The following is an 18581-nucleotide window of genomic DNA, read 5'->3' as shown; positions in this document are numbered from 1 at the left end:
AGAAAGATTGTTAACATAGTCTACTGATACATGTAGCAAAAACACTGGATACAAGAGAGGCTTCAAAAGTCAGTTAATGGTTGGTTCTTTCGCATTTCAAGAAAATGGTTGTCTTCTTTGGATCTCTCCCTTATTTACAAGGTCTTTGACCAATCAGGAGGCTATTTGCTTCGCTCGCTGATATTCCTGTTCATGACATCCTTCTCTGCATCAAAAGTTATCATTAATGAACTTCCGTGGAACTTAAATTGCTGTTTAAATGTCTTAAGTCATAGAAGATCCGGTGGCTATCCAGCGCTGTGGCGTATTTCCCGGAATAATCGATTCTTCCTTTAGGTTGGGCTGTAGAAAGTTTTCCAGCTGACCTTCACGTGGAATGGACCTTTGTGTCTCGAAAATATTAGAAGAAAGTTTTTTAGATAAAACCCTTAGGTGTTTTAACGACACTCTTCGTTGAAACAAACAAAATGTCATTTAAGTTTGCTTCGAGACTTACTTTAGAAGAAGTTCTAGTAACAACGTTGACTACAGGTCTTTAATCCTATTTTGCATTCAGTGTGTAAGAATTAATTTAATTTGGATTATATTTCTTATTTGATTAATGAACATCCAGAAAGAAGAAAGATTAAGGCTCTCAATTGAAGAGAAAGGAAGACATTGTTTTGGGGAAAAAAATGAAAATATTACCATAGTGCGCTGCCTTAAAATTGTGGGATATTCAATCATATATGTTATTATTAGAGTAAGAATAGTTTCACATAAGACCAAAGAGATAGGAAAACGTGCTTCATAGAAATGAAACACAAGACTATCTTACTGAACTGGCTTTAAATCACACGACGTCATTCAGTTAAACGTAATGTTGTCAGAGTAAAAATAATTTCACAAAAGAACAAAGACTACAGCTCTCTTCTTCCTTTAACGTGCTTTTTCCCATTTGTATGGGGTAAGCACGATGCCTTCTTTTGAAGGACTTTGATTTGGCTTTGGGATAGACCGTAGTCATCGCTTAGACCCCGGTAGCGTATGTACATGTATTGTACCAGTCACCAGCGCCCTTTCTCCCAGCAGCGAGAAGTTGTTGCGCGGTTAGGTCGACAGTTCGAGACGTGTGAGGTGTCTGTTATGCATTTAGGAGATGTTGGAGTGGCTTTGTTTGTGTGTGTGTATTAGTCTGTAACACCCATCTGCTTTTAAGCAAACCTATCCGTTGGTTACACACACAATAAAGACTACAGCTCTCTGCTAAAGGGAAATGAAAATGTACACCCTCAAGTAGAAACAAAAGACGCCCATAACAGCGGATGCGAGTCTACATTATATCCCAGATTAGGGTTAGTTCTCAAGCGAGGCCTTATGAGTAAGTACTGACGAGGGGAGAAGGGAGGAATACGGAATACTCTCATGTCCTACTACAAGGAAACGTTCCAGATTGAGTCACTAAAACCCAAATGATGCTCTCTCTCTCTCTCTCTCTCTCTCTCTCTCTCTCTCTCTCTCTCTCTCTCTCCTTGGGAAAAAACGGTAAACAGTAATGATTTTCTACTGCGTGACAATACGTAATACACCGAAGAATATTCATTCTCTTGTTCGGTTAATTATTGATAAAATTTTCTGTCATGAAACACAGAGGCTAATTTTTTATCAAGAATCGAGAAGCCATAAAACGAAGAATCAGTCAATTAGCGTAAAAGCATCAACAAATTCTTTTAAAGTCTCCCCTTAGTACTCTCCCGCATAAACCGTCCAATTTCAAGGCAGGTGAATCCATGGTCCTTGATTGTGACGTCAGCAGCGGGGAGGTTCTCGGCAAGTAAGTCCTCTAGTTAGCTTTCGACTTTGGTAAAGTTAAGTGTCGTGGTGTTATCCTGTTCGTTTTTTGTTGGTTTCCTCGCTACTTGAGCAGCAGTAAGTAATTTCGTACCAGTTGATCTTCGCTGTTGGAATTTGGTAGCGTGCTAGATGGTATACGTTTAGTTGTGGCGACTCTCTCAGGCTCTGTAAAGGTGAAGTTTCGTTACGTTCATGATAACACTGAGATTTTCGTGGCTTCAGTTTATAGATTTTTTTCCATTATCGCAAGGGTTCATGTGGTATGGTTACTTGACGCAATAGCTTGTTTCAACAAATTGTTTTAGAAGAAAACTGTTTAAATTTTGGGTTAAAGTTTTAGATTAAACTAGGTGTTTTCAGCATTTCATATGTTTTTCCTTCCTTAAAATTTTGCTGTACAGTAGATATCAACTAATAGCATCTTGTGGACTGTATTGAATGTTTCTGAAATTTTTTAGGCTTTAGTTACCATATCTAGGCTATGAAACTTAGGTTTCATTTGCTTCCTCAATACGAATGTAACTTTTAGGGCCAGGAGATCTGTTGGTCCGTGAAGTTTAGTATTTAATTTGCAATGTACTTGGAAATGGGTGTTAAAATCTTATGATTTTCACGTAAAGTCTTCCATTTTTTAAAGGTTTATATTTAAATTTTTATCTTTAAGTTCTTGTGACCGTGTAAAGCCTTTCATTTTTTTTAAAGCTTTATATTTGTTTTTCTCGTGTTAAATTCATGTGACTTTCGTGTAAAGCCTTCCATTTTTTTGAAGCTTTATATTTATAGTTTTTATCTTCGTTAAATTCTTGTGACTTTCGTGTAAAGCCTTCCATTTTTTTTAAAGCTTTATATCTTCATTTTTATCTTTTAAACATCTAACCATTATATTTCTATATATTTTATAAAGCAAATCCGTATCCTGCTACGATACTAATTTTAAATTACTTTCAGATGTGTGACATCTGTACCATTTCATGACACAAACTGTATACGCTCTTGAGAAATAGACGTCAAAATTCTCCAGCCAGAATGTTTCACAACTACTCAAAAACGAGCTACTCTCTGGGGGCCATGCTGGGCTTAATAAACACTAGGTGAGGTACGTTATCTGTACAAAGGTTTTCAGTGATTTTTTTTTTTTCACCTCCACCCCTACAGGGGCGGTCGGTACCCCTGTAGGGGTGGAGGCCCCCTCTTATGCCTCGTCCGATAGTCGTAATGTGCATGGGAGGTTTGAACTAATAAATTTATCCTCTCAGGCTTGAAGTGCATCAGTCTATTTTTAGTATTACCGTATCTTGATCTTAGATTTTTGAGAGATTCAAAGTGTATACTGGTAGCTTATGAGTTATTCTAGTATTTTGCAGTTATCAGTGGAGAATTTGTAACTTTTGCAGATTAGTTTCATGATAGTACAGTAGTTAACGTAATCCTCTAAACATTTCATGATTTTAGTTAATATATTTAAGATCCAAATTTCCAACCACGGCAATAATTTAAGTTTTAATTTTGCATGTTTAACTTCGTGTTTTCAGTAAGATTTTTAGGTTTTTAGTAATGCATTGTCTTAAAAACTAAGGTTTAACGTCTCTTAATTTAGATAACTTGTTTTGCCATTTGAATTTTTAACGTAACGTCTCTGTAGATAATTTGTTTTTGCCATTTAAATTTTTAACGGAAGTTGTAGCTGCTGTTAAGTTTAATTATTTTAACTTAAGAGAAACTCATGGCTAATCATACAATGAACAGGCCTCTGTTGAATTATTAACCTAAGTTATGGCTGCTGTTAAGTTTAACTTCAGTGAAACTCATGCTAATCATACAATGAACAGGCCTCTGTTTTCACTTTACTGCAATTCAGATACACTATTTTATACAATCGGCGAGTGATACCAGAACGTGCTATGCTCTTAAACTTGGCAAATCGACTTTTGCCATTTTGCTTGGCGGCTCTGAACGTTGTGACGTTTTAAGCGGTCGTTTCTCTGGTTGGTCATTCAGTTGTTGGCGCTTTTGAGTGCCTCCCGTTGCTTGGTTTGCCAGCACTTGATGTTTTTTTTTTTTTATTTATTTTTTGCTGTAGTCAAGGGTTTTTTGAGTGGTTGGTTTGTCTGTATTAGAAGCAAATTGAATCTATGTGAAGGCTTTTAGTTCATTTAACTCAATAAAACTATATTTTACTGACCGAACTCTGAAATGTTGTAAATTTTTTTATTTTTTCTTTAGTCAAGGGTTTTTTGAGTGGTTGGTTTGTCTGTATTAGAAGCAAATTGGATCTCTGTGAAGGCTTTTAGTCATTTAACTTAAAACAAAACTATATTTTACTGACCAAAATCTTAAAAAGTTGTAATTTTTGTTTGTATGAAGTACAAACCTTTCTACCATAGTTTTTTTTTGCTTTACAGGTTGTGGATCAGAGTAGAGACAGTTATTCAAGAACTTCTGTTCTTTGCTTTTACAACAATATTTTAATGAGGTGAGACAGGAGCCTGCGGTTACTGATATACTGCGCTTTATACCAAAAATTCTTGCTTTGATTTAAAGGTGCGATTAACTGATCTTTCAACAAAGATCGCATGTAAATATGAACGTCTTTACCTTCACTAATGGTTTGGTTTTCTTGCCGTAAGTTGTCAAATGAAATCGTGAAGAACTCTGTAGTTACCTTGACTGGGTGGAGTCTTAAAATCCACAGGGTTTTACAATACCTATATAAAGTGGCTTAATGTAACCTAGATGACCGTAGGCAAAGCCTAATGTTCATTGTCATGTCAAGCTTTATTGTTCCAAACATTTTGTTAGGAAATGAGCTGAGGTGGATGGAATAGAAAATGAAATGAATTATAATTTTGCTGAAAATGTCATGTATATTCAGCGGTCTATTTTGGAAATATATTTTTAATTAAAACTCCCTTTTATGGGATCCGATACAATACTAAAACGAGCTAGTTTAGATGATTTCCTAGTTTTCAATTTGTTCCCTCTTTTTTTTTATTTTTTAGTTCAATCATTATTGCTGTAAACCTTATTTGTATGTGCGTGCATGTGTGCGTCTCTCTCTTGCTGTTAGGTTTTATGTATTTTGTAATTTGATTCTCGTTCCATGGTTTCAGAATGATCATTCTTATCTAGCGATGTCCGAGTCACAGAATAAAGCTGACAGTAGGTCTGCGTAAATGTCATTAAAATCCCAGGAGGTTTTGTAATACCTAGAGAACAGAAACCTAAATGAACCTTAATTAGCAAGCAACTTGAAAGGGAGATGAAAGAGGCTGTAGGCCGCCGTCAGTGTCATGGAATACCTTCCGGTGTTGATTAAGAGCCAAGTCGATAATTGGCTAATTTATCTTCCAATGCAGATGTCTTTCGCTCTAGTTGCCAAGCAAGGCGAAAAGGCCATAGGGGAATAAAGCCGCCTAGTTATGTAAATTAAGAACCTAACTATAATTAGTTCAAATTAACAAAATATGTTCTGAAAGTTATGTAATAAAATATGTACATTTAGTGTTGTAACGTTAAAACTAAAATATTTTTCAGATTGAAATCATATGGAAATATATACATATAAGATAACGAAAAACAAATTATTATTTGTCCAAAATTGTACATAGTCATCTTGAATGCGGCTGCGAAAGATTACTCAGTATAACTATAAATGTAATGTAACATTATTCATTAAAAATTCAGATAAAAATGAACCCTTTCTTTAGTCGGACACAAAAACTATTTCGTAAGATAAATAGGAACTGATAACTAACGAGATCGTATTTTCGTTTAATTACGACGCTGTTAGTTTTTAGTAAATTTTCTGTATTATAAGATAGTGGCATAGTATAAGTTAACTTTCAGCCCCTAAATTTTCATTTAGTTCATATTTTACCATGTGAAATCTACTCAGTAAATGAGAGTATAAACTAAATGTAGTTTTAAATAAGCCATACACATCTGTTTGAATGTAGTTGTAGGCTATGGAGTGGCTAGTTGAAAAACCTAATAGTGTAATATTTCCAGAATTGTATATTTGAAAGAAGAAATGGCTGTGTTGCATCATAGAATGAAAAAATGTTACTCACTTTTTCACTGAAATATTCAGACTCGGATCTAAGTGTTTAATGTGTCAGTATTCCAAAAATTGTTTGCCATAGCTCACGTCTTTTAATGCGATTTTTTCTTTTATTTTACAGGTTTGGATTTATCAGGAAGCAGCCATGACCCAGGCCAGATCTGATAGAAGTCATCAAGTCGGAAAAGTAAGTTGAGATTCACCCTGTTGTGGAATTTTCCTTCCTATAATTTCTGCATAATTCTATTTTGCCTCGTCCGTCCAAAAATGGTAGGATTTGGGTTTGGTTTGTTCACGTCATTTTTAAGTTCTATACATTTTCTGAGTTGAGCTTTTCATAAAGAAAGGTTTTTCATTCACAGTTTCATTACAATACCACACCATCTTACAGTCCCAGTCGTCACATGTGTGTATATACAGGTGTATATATAAATATATATATGTATATATAATGTATATATATGCATATATACTGTATATGTATATAAATGTATATATGTATATATACAGTATGTGTATATATATGTATATATATGTATAATGTATATATACATATGTATATATATATATATAGTATGTACAGTATATGTATATATATGTAATATATATATATATATATATATATATATATATATATATATATATATATATATATATATATATATATATATATATATATATATTAATTTCTATGAACGTCCAAGGAATACTTACTTGATTCTGGGCGGCAACGGATGAACGCAGGAGTTCTTACATTATCAAGAAATCTACTGTATTAATTACACATCTGACTCAATGTTAGGAAAACTTCGTAGACAAAGCAAGGGAAAATCTGCGGTTTAGGGTCTTATTCATGTGAGGGACAATTACGTAAAGTCAAGGGTTCTTGGTTTGGTTTGTTCCTGCCATTTTTAAGCTCTATACATGCAGAGGTTACCCATGAACTCAAGTTGGAGGCCACTCTGGCCTTATAAAGCCTTGTACGTTGCTTGGGGCATTACTTTGGGCAGGGTCGTTGCCCATACCTGCGGATTAAGGAAAGAGGTCTACGGCCAGTAAAGTGAGGAAACTCAGCAGGAGCTTAATTAGATTTGGAGATTAAGACACGGGAAACAGCTACCTACCCCAGGTGTGTTCCTTGGGGAGACATAAAGCCCAACCCTTGAAGAGGGTTGTGACTGATAATTGCTAAAACTCATCTCTCGCTCCAAGTCTTGTGGGACTGTCTGGTATTTTCCCCATGAGACTCTTTTAAGAGTCAGTGATATATATATATAATATATATAATATATATATATATATATATATATATATATATATATATATATATATATATATATATATATATATATATATATATATATATTGTATGTGTGTGTGTGTAACATAGCATATCGCTCCGTAATGCGACAAAAAGGACAGATACTTTCCAAGGGCATTTTCAATCGTTAAGCTAATCCAGGCATTAAGTTTATACGTTTATGAGTTCTTGCGAATTGTACGTTAGGCGCCAACTGCTGTTTCAAAAGTGTTTCCAAGAGTTGTGTTACGGCCCCTGCAGTGGGTTTTCACCGGCACTGAAAATGTGTTGGATGTTCATCAGAACTTGACGGGGAACTTCCCATTCCTGGCGAGGAAATTGGCTTCCACCTGTTTCAGTTATTAGATGCATTGCCTGCGTTACTGCATTGATTTCCCTGCCGAAAAGACTGAAACTTATCCCGCATGGTGGAAACTGTAGAGCACAATATGTTTCACTGCTTCAACTAGTCTAGCTCCTCGCATTTCCTCTGCGATAGTTACTTGAACACTTATGTATCCAAATTACTCTGTGTAGTTAAATGTGCTTATTTAGTCTTTTATGCCCTCATATATTCACACATTTGGGAATTTTGGTCTGCATAGCTGAGTAAGTTTACGTTCCAAACTAGTACACGTATACCATTGTATGCTGTCAGGTTTAGCTGTCGTTTAGCTGGGACAGTCGTTTACCGATTGTTCCATTGTTATGATTGTTATACCTGTTATCCTGGTCATGTTTTTTGTTTAGGTGAGTGGACGCCTGTCGGATGGTGTCCGACTTCGTCAGTCAGGTTCATAGCAGCTAGGAGTCAGCAGTTGGGTGGCAGCAGAATTAGTTTTAAGGTTTTGTTTAGCTCCTTCCTCCTTTGCCTGCCCCAATTTTTGCCAGACTTTTCTCAGCCCGATATTTTCGTTTTGAAAGAGCCTGATGAACCCAAGGGTGGTTCATAACATTTCCTAATTGTCTATAATAATAATAATAATTATAATTATAATAATAATAATGAATCACTATTCAATTAACCATGCTTGGAGGGGCGTGAGTGAAATGGAAAACTTAAAAGCTATAGATAAACGAAGTTGAGGCACAACTATATCTAGTGAAAGCCATAAAAGACTTAATTAGAACGTTTATCCTCTCATATTTCTCAAATGACACAGATATAAAATCATATTGATTTAACTAAATGTAGAGCTGTGCAATTTGCATGGAATTAAGACTGACATCCCTGTAAGGGACATAGTCAGCATTTGAATCTATAATCGGGAGAATTGAGATGACAGTGAGTAGCATGCACTGATCATTTGGAGTCCAGACGATCTATAGATAACAATTGACCATAACAGAAAGACAAGTAGTCTACTGGCTGGGGGTCTGATGCAAGTATGAAAGGAAGTGGAGAAAGTTTTCTGTCTACAGTTGTCTTCAAAAATATTTTAAGCCGTGATATGCCAGAGAAGGAGGTTATTTGTTAATAATTCACATGCATCAGAAAAAGATAAATGTCCGAACATAACGCGTGTTCACCAACTTGAATTTTCCATGCTTCAATGTAACATGTCTGAATAACTAAAAATAAATTTAAATTTAATAAAGCACCTAGACACTTCTTACTTGTGTTTATACAGACCACGCCGCAGAAGCATTTAATAAAGTAATTAAATTAATATATCAAAAACAGGACAGAAGTAATTAAGAAATAAAATATCCTTCAGTTTAACTTCGAGACAAGGAGAGCAATATCAATCAGTACTTTTAATTGCTTCCTTTCTTCGATGAGACCCCAGCAGAGGCGCTCTGTTCCTGAGCTGCTCACCAAACACAAAGTGATGTACGTACCAAGTCAGACACATACACACGCCCATTTATATGTTATACAATATTTATATATATATATATATATATATATATATATATATATATATATATATATATATATATATATATATATATATATATATATATATATATATATATATATATATATATATATATATATATTGTATGTGTGTGTGTGTAAATCACAGGAACACATGTTGTATAACTGTAAATAGTACCACATGTAAGAAGTATAACAAAATGTAAGGTCCTCATTGGTTCTATTCAGGTACTTCCAAGAGATCAGGTAAATAGCAGCAGAGTTACAAAATTCGGGCTAAAAGGTAAGAGTTCCACCCACTAATGGATGGAGACTAACCCACATTCCTACAAATCTCGTTCCCGAGGCCCAGCCAGACATTAAGCCAACTCAATTAAACAAGACCAGATACAAAGCTTGGAACTTATTTGTTTTACATCGTTTTATAAAAGAATTGACCAAGTTTGTGCCGAACAAAAGAATTGACCAAGTTTGTGCCGAACACTCTTGGGGTGGCTTTCATGTTCCTGTTAAAAATTTTATAAAATCTCACTCCATTAGCCTATTAGACGTTTATATATAGAATTTGAACATGATTATTTTACATAAAAAAAACTCACTCTATTATATGACGTTCAAATATACAACTTGAATAAACAAGGTTTCAAAACTTGAAACTTATTTGTTTTACATCGTTTTATAAAAGAATTGACCAAGTTTGTGCCGAACATTCTTAGGGTGGCTTTCATGTTCCTGTTAAAAATTTTATAAAATCTCACTCCATTAGCCTATTAGAAGTTTATATATAGAATTTGAACATGATTATTTTACATAAAAAAAACTCATTCTATTATATGACGTTCAAATATACAACTTGAATAAACAAGCTTTCACGTGCCTCTCCAGTCAAAACGATGGCAGTTTTGTTCAGCAAGAACCAAAACTACACTGTCATCCTATGCATACCTTACAGATTTTTTTCATGCAATCCAATTCTCTTTTCTCAATAATTTTCCAATTTGACCAGAATGGAATTCCACATGATTTATTTGGAATTTGATCAGACCTTCCTTGATGTTGTGATGAGGACTCTTTCTTGGTTCTTTTTTTTATTGTGGTATTGTTCATAAATATTCCATTATTACTTAATTTTCTGAAGAAACTGGTAATATTTTAAAAAATTAGTACTACGTAGTCATATATGTATTTTTTTTATTTGGTTCCCTCTTCTTATTAATGCAAAGTAATGTCTGACGTCCTCAGTGGATCCTTTATTACATGGTACATAGAGTTCTTGCTTGTATTTTCTACAGTGTTCTTATGCGAATCATAATTTCTGTAATTTCTTGCTGAGGACAAACGAAAAATGCAAGTATGCGGTAATTCTGTGTAAGCGGTTGTCCAATATTGGGTATGCTACAATTATTTTTCATCCTCATAGTAAATACTACCGGTTAGTATCGAGTCATTTATTCTACAAAAAAAAAAAAAAAAAACTTTTTATATTTAGTTTCCTGTACAAACATGTACAATGTTGTCAGTTCCATTCTCTGGAATTATATTGCCTTACAAATGCACTCAATTGATTTCATGTATAGGTTATTTAACACCAGTTAAAGGTAGTTCTCCAGGCCATAAAACTTAGTTCGATTCGTTCTGTTAGTGTTCTTGGAGAATGGGATATCCAGTAGTTTGCTTCTTAAGTATCAGATAAGTATCAGATAACAATTCTAGCTGATCAACAACTGCACTTTGCTGTATCCAAACTCACAAAACCTGAAACATTATTGCTATTTGCATTATTGCATCCGTCTACTAAGTCTATTTATTCGCTCAAAAGTTCTACAGAAAGTGATAGAATAATTAAACTGGAATAGAAATTCGATTAAAACGCTGTGAGTGACTTCGCCTACAATTACCATATACGTAGGGGCCTTGAAAGTTAAAATTTCACGCCTCTCAAAATATGTTGGTTCTGCTAACTGAGGTTTATCGAATACTTGATTATGGATACTCAGTCCATTGGCTGGGACCATTTCAAATTCTGAAAAGGGGAATAATGTATCTTTGATAAGTGAAGTAGATAAGGCATAGATCAATACTGATTTTAGGCTTACGAGTTTCGATGTAGCATCTATTCATCATGATTTGTTGGGGCGCTTTATTTGATTCTCCAAATAGCAGGCAGCGGGAAGCATCGCTCGCTGGGAACGCCTCAAAAGAATTCATTACGCTGTGCACAAACGATTGTTAATTTGAATTAAATGGCGCGATAATATGTAAATGACCGGGGAATGAAAATGTAAATGCCTTCTTTGGTAAATTAAGAGAATTTGCGACATAAATAAAAATTTGATTTACAGTTGCAAATGATTTTGTCTCGCTTATGCCGGCTATTAATAAGCATAGATTCACTGTAATCAGAAAACGTACCAATCATCAGTGTTTGGCTAGGCGGTAAAGCAAAGGAATCGGCATTCACCAACGAGTAAACGGACAAGAAATTACAATATCCTGATGATGTATTGGACGATGCATTAGGAACGGAAAAAAATGTATTTTCGATGATAACAAAAACTTATTCATATGACCCTACAGTACTGACTGTGAAGTTATTTTCCATTTGCTTAAATGTCAGTAATGGAATATATGAAAGAAAAGAGTACTAAAGAGGCTGTTGAGTTTGAGAATTTAAATATAGTAAAACGGGTAATCTCTCCTTAAGGATAAATTACCTATATTTCCATATTTAGATTCTTTACCCCCCCCCAAAAAAAATGGTTAGTTGCAAACCCCTTTCTTTGGAATAGGACGAAAGGCAACGAGAGAGAGAGGAGGGAGAGAGAGAGAGAGAGAGAGAGAGAGAGAGAGAGAGAGAGAGAGAGAGAGAGAGATTTCGAAGTTATCATCAAGATCCACTTCTCACATCGAAAATTATAGCAGAATAACTCGCATTACTCATTTTCTCGTTTCAATGAGTGCGCACGTTTGCTTCTAAAATCACAGCACCCGCGCCAAACGCTTTTCTGTTGCTCAAGGAATTTCAATAACTACATTGATAACATCAGGATATTTCTTTGTAGATTCACTGAAGCAATGCCTGCCACGCACGCTTCACCAAGCACAGTGTAGGCAGCGCTTTGAGGTTCTTCAATATGCCTTCCCATTTTTCTGCTGTGCTTTTCTGCCTTTTATTTTTTTTTGCACAGTCGTTTTTGGTCACACCTTAATTGCTCCCCAGTTTCTCCAGCTATCCTTTATCCAGCTACGTCTGTGTACGAAGAGGTGTGTGGTTAAATGTATTCCAGATGAGCACTTGTAAAATATTGGTATCTGCAACATTTTTACCGAAAAATACCCCTTCCATTTCATCTCGGTATATCATCTGTTTTGTACCTCGTCTAATAATGTCAGTAACTGCTTAAGGCTGAGTTGTCGGGAAATACGTAACAGAGATGACAAAGGTGCAATTGACGTTTACTTTTGTTTGTGTCGCATTGAAGTCTAAGACGAAATATATGAGAGTTATGGGCAAGCCGAGTTGTCGGGAAATACGTAATAGAGATGACAAAGTTGCAATTGACGTTTACTTTTGTGTCTGTCGCAGTGAAGTCTAAGACAAAATATAAGAGAGTTAAGGGCAAGGCTCAATCACAAGGTCAGTGATAGAACTACCATCAAAGAAACTGTATAAAAGTTGGGATAAGCAGGAGATGGATGAAAATGACAAAGTTTACCTGTCGAATGAAAGAAACTCGCTGAAGCCGCGCACCCAGAGGATTGCCGGATCGTTATGTGAATCAAAAGGCATGAAACCATCTCGTCCATTTTTAATGCTGTATCTTACTCGGAAGAGCATTTTTTAACCGCAAACAAGAATCATCTGCTTAACCAGAAAGCGTACCCGATCAGAATTTTGCCTTCGATTTTGGTATTCAAATCAGGAACTAAGTTCACCGCCCAGGCAGAAAAGGCTAAAAGGGAAAGAAGAAGAAGAAGAAGAAGAAGAAGAAGAAGAAGAAGAAGAAGAAGAAGAAGAAGAAGAAGAAGTAGAGGAGACGGAAGATGAAGAGGAAAAAGGAGAATCTGCGTGGGAAATTTGCCACAGGTGAAAGTTCACGGGAATCGAAATTCTCGGCGGCTTCCAGGACGCCACCGCATTCGTAAAAGAAGATGGAAATTTTATTTTGATTAGAAAATAAGGGCCAATTGCGACCAATTGCGCTCCAGTTCCCTGATTTGAATTCTCGTCAAGAATAAATTACGTTCTCTCCTGCAAGTTTTCACAAGTTCGATGATGGGTAGTAATGGAACGATCCGGGTATGTTTGCTTAACTTACTGTGTGTATCTGGTGGGTTTTTTTTTGACTGCAGAGATCCTCAGACGGAGAGAGAGAGAGAGAGAGAGAGAGAGAGAGAGAGAGAGAGAGAGAGAGAGAGAGAGAGAGAGAGAGAGGTGGTCAGTCCTCCGTTAGCTATTATGTTTCGTTGATTATCAGCATAAAAAGACGGATTTCTCGACGAGGTAAACTCGAATTCCGCGAGGGGGAAACACGTATCAGATATTCATACAGCTCTCTCTCTCTCTCTCTCTCTCTCTCTCTCTCTCTCTCTCTCTCTCTCTCTCTCTCTCATTCGTATTTACATGTACATTATCCCCGAAGGTTAATCACTTACACTCGTAAAACAAGGACATATCAAATTTTCCAATTACATCAAAGTCGAACCATGACACAGGAAAATCGTTCACATACATCCTTGTCAAGATACTTGTCAGGAATACAGTCTCTCTCTCTCTCTCTCTCTCTCTCTCTCTCTCTCTCTCTCTCTCTCTCTCTCTCTGAAAAATTCTCTCAGGTTAGTGATTTTGATGAAAGATTTCAGAATGTCATTTATTGTAAATAAAAATAACCAATACTGATGCATTGTTGTATGCGATATATATATATATTATATATATACACACACATATATATATATATATATATATATATATATATATATAGATATATATATATATATATATATATATATATATATATAGATATATATATATATATATATATATATATATATATATATATATATATATATATATATATATATATATAATGTGTGTGTGTGTGTGTGTAGTCACCATTATGCCCCAGTTGAAACACTGACACTCTCAGATATAAAACAAACACAGCAAATATATACCTATGTATGAGTATATAATCAAAATTATAGAATATATACTGTGCATTTGTAACCGTATAAGCACCTAAAAAAAAAAAATCCTACTACGACTTCAAAATAAACATCTGAACATTTAAATGAAAAGAGCAAACCGTCTTAGGGGTTCGGAACGGAAAACAGAGGTGATCGGAGCGACGGTCCTCACAGAGTTATTTTCGCGTCCATCTAATCTAATAGCGCGTAGAGGGTGCTGCAACCGGACAGGAAAATCATGTTTGTTAACATAGGGAAGTAAAGGATAACGCTGTTACTGACTGCTGCATTACTTTGCGCTGGAGGAATATGAACTGCCAACGACAGTGGGTGTAATTTGATATCTGCATGCACGCATGCATGCATGCTTGTATGTATATATATATATATATATATATATATATATATATATATATATATATATATATATATATATATATATATATATATATATATATATATATATATGTATATATATATATATGTGTGTGTGTATATGTATAAATATATATATATATATATATATATATATATATATATATATATATATATATAGAAATAATCAACACACAGTCACGTGTGGAACAGAAATGAATTTCTGACTCGCATCAGCATCGAACCCAGGTCTTTCAATTCCAACTTCTTTTATGACTTGCATGGCCTAGTGGGCAGCGCCCTTGCCTTTCAACTGAAAGATTTGGGTTCAATCCTGATGTGAGTCAGAAATTTGTTTCTGTTCCACACGTTTTGTGTTGATTATTTCTATCTTATTCACTCAGAAGGGATAATTCGAATGAAATGCTGTCAGTTGGGTCATTGCTGAGTCGGGAACTTGGGGAAAACACTCTGGTATGCAAGCAGTTAGCTTGCCCAGGTAATTCCTTGGGTGCGGTTGCCCTCAGGTTCCAGCTTCTTTTTTGACTTTATGGCCTAGTGGGCAGCGCCCTTGCCTTTCAGTTGAAAGACCTGGGTTCGATCCTGATGCGAGCCAGAAATTTATTTCTGTTCCACACGTGATTGTGTGTTGAGTATTTCTATATATATATATATATATATATATATATATATATATATATATATATATATAGTTTTTATTTATATATATATATATATATTATATATATGTTTATTTATTTATATATATATATATATATATATATATATATATATATATATATATATATATATATATATATAAAATGTGAGCCATTTCCTTTAACATTTCCCAGAGACCAGCTGTATAGTTAATGTGTTCCTGTTCTTGCCGTCAGAAGTATTTGTTTATTTACTAATGAATAGCAATAGCCAGTGTACTTTCTTCAGAGATACAATTTACTCTGCCAAGAGAAGTTTTCTTGGAATGACTCCAGGAGATGACATGTTCTAATTTCCTCCTCTTTCAATTTTTCTGTCTTCTGAATTTTTCGTCATGCTGTCACGCATGAAGTGACGTGGCTGGAGAGGACTATCAGTTATTCTATAAACTTCTTAATATTTCGAAATGCTGAGATTTGAGGTAAAAAATAGTATTTAGACAATTATGTAATCATTCTCAAACACATTCTCACGCTGTTCTGAAGATAATCATAGGGAAATGAACCTTACTGTAAAAAAAAACAGGGAATATCATAAAAGCCTCCGTTAACTGAATTTGTCTGGAATCAAAATTCATGGCAGCAGCTCGCAGTGAAAGGTTAAAAGAAAAAAGACAAAAACATGGAAGGAATGGTAGAAAAACTTCTCAGAATGGAGGGGAACGCCGCCTGCATGGACAGGAATATTCTAAAACCTTGACCGTCCCGTGGAACTTGTTATTCGAGAGTCTAATAACTTTTTTAAAAAGTTCACATATTTCATGCCATTATTCAAGATGTTCTCTCTTATGAAATGGTATGTGATGCTATTTGAAAAAGGTTATTGATATAACCATTCCGTGAAATTGGAACGAGTACTTTCAATTTTTCATTTTTTTTTTTTTCTGTCACAGTATTTAGAAGCTAGAGGTAAATGGCGATTACTCATATTCGGATGTGCGCTTCCCTTTGTCCCATTTTTAATAACTAACACCAATTTTTATGGTGTGATTCATGAAGTGATCTTGCACCAGGTTACAGCTATGCAGTTGGATAGGCATCCAGGATTTCGACTTTCTCCATTTCATTGCCCAGTATGCGATATATGAGTTGAGGTTTTCAACATGCATATCTATATCTATATATATATATATATATATATATATATATATATATATATATATATATATATATATATATATATATATGTATGTATATATATATATATATATATATATATATATATATATATATATATACAAAATGTCTGTATGTACTATGAAAGTGCGCGTATTTTGTAAGGTGCCGACCTCCCTTTTTTGTTAAATACCCATGCCCTGCGTTGGATCCAAAGAAAGATACAAAAAAATCGTCAATACCAGAACAGAAATATATCAAGGACGTTGATGCAATTATAGTTTAAACATGATTTCTCCGTTAAAATCACCTTAAAAAAAAAACTTTTATGCCTACTATTTCTGCGTTAGAGCAAGCACACCTGAATGAAAAAGGCCATACCTTCGTACCATTTATTTTCTTTATCTTGGCATTTATGGGCAAAGTTGAGAATGCATTTCCACAAGCATATCTGTTGGTTGGTGGCTGAAACACCACATTAGAATAGTGCGTTCACCATTACAGTTTCAAATCGTCCTCGGGGCTCGGGAAAAAAAAAAAAAAAAAAAAGAGTTTAATTCCATGCAATTATAATATTTCACCTCGAGCAGTTCTCTCACGGTTTTTCGAAGCTGAGATCAAATGCTTCTGTTTAACTCTCAAATATTAGGGAAGGGAAATTCGTAGTGTGGGAAGAATAAAAAAAGGTATATATATATATATATATATATATATATATATATATATATATATATATATATATATATATATATATACTGTATATATATGTATGTGTGTGTATATATGTATATGTGTGTGTGTGTGTGTGTAGAGAGAGAGAGAGAGATTTGACCATTTTATGTATCAACCAGAAAGAGAGAGAGCACTTGTGAGGGAGCCTAAATTCCCCAAGTAAGGAGAAAGAGAGAGAGAGAGAGAGAGAGAGAGAGAGAGAGAGAGAGAGAGAGAGAGAGAGAGAAAGTGAAAGAGAGAGATGGAGTATGAGACGCCATCATATTTATATATGAGATGACGGAGGCTTTCCGAAGTCTGCACGTCTTAAAAAAATGTTGATCAAAGTGGAATGAATATTGCATTAGTCTTTGGTATTCAAATCACGAGATAATTGACACAGTGTGTAGCTACGCTAGAAAAATAAACCAGAAATAAACAGAATCCTATTACAAATTAATAACGGCGAGTTAAATGGAATCATGAATAATAATGGCTTTATTACTTCTAGACAGATGAACAAAATACGGATGTTTTTATGTTATGATAGGCAGACAGTTATATATAACTTTTTTGAGATGTATGTTGTTATAAATCTCCTTCTTCCATCTTTCAATTGATGCTGAAAATTACTGAAAATTCCTCAGTTTTTGTCGTTACACCTTTTCTTTTTCCTTCTCAGATTTATTCTGTTCATTGATAACTACATACTAGTTTGTTCATCTTTGCCATAATTTTTTTTTAGATATATTCACATAAAGCATGACTTTGTAAAAAAAATAAATAAAATAATGGGGTCAACATTCAGCCAGCGATCCTGTCTTAATTTCCCACCTGAGGTTCTCTCAAACTTTCACATTAGCTCCTTTACCTTCAGGTTGTATTTGTTTAGGTAATCTCGGCCCTAGAGTTTCCAGGCACTTCCTTTCTCATTGAAATCTCTAATTCAAGGAAGTTTACACGCTTGACTCTGGAAATAAATCTCTGCCAGGAAAAACGCTGCTACGGTAACAATAAATGTGACCTGAAGTTATCAATAAACCACCAACAAACTTCTGGTATCCGAGTGGGTAAAAGGTCGAGTAAGGATGATCAGTGAATAGAGACGAATGCTCCCAAGGAAAGCAGCATACTCTGTAGTGATTTGGGTTCTAGAGTCCTTCCTGCAGATTGTTCAGCTAGTGACAAATCCTCTCCTGACGTTTGGAACCAAAGAGCAGAGCCACCTTTGAGGCGTTTCTCTCCTCTCTGGATCTCTACATTGTCATTAAAGGGTTAGAACCTCGGATCCGTCGTAGCATTTGCAAAAGTTGTTTTGTCAACTTTTGTCGTGGGACTGTGATAACCTTTGCGCATTTAGAGCGGCGTTCTAACTTAAATTCCATTTCTTGTAAA

The 18581-nt window shown here is 34.8% G+C and overlaps 1 long non-coding RNA gene across 1 annotated transcript; it reads left to right on the top strand.

The window, feature by feature from the left end:
• The first annotated feature begins 1837 nt into the window (after window positions 1–1837).
• On the top strand, window positions 1838–5238 carry LOC136829101 (uncharacterized). Its single transcript, XR_010850289.1, has 3 exons — window positions 1838–1908; window positions 2782–2929; window positions 4236–5238. It is a non-coding gene; the product is annotated as an uncharacterized lncRNA (long non-coding RNA).
• Window positions 5239–18581: the final 13343 nt, after the last annotated feature.

This window comes from Macrobrachium rosenbergii, chromosome 44 (genome assembly GCF_040412425.1).
Source record: "Macrobrachium rosenbergii isolate ZJJX-2024 chromosome 44, ASM4041242v1, whole genome shotgun sequence".
Lineage (NCBI taxonomy): Eukaryota > Metazoa > Arthropoda > Malacostraca > Decapoda > Palaemonidae > Macrobrachium > Macrobrachium rosenbergii.
Note: the sequence above shows the minus strand (reverse complement) of the source record. Positions and strands in the feature narration are given on the sequence as shown.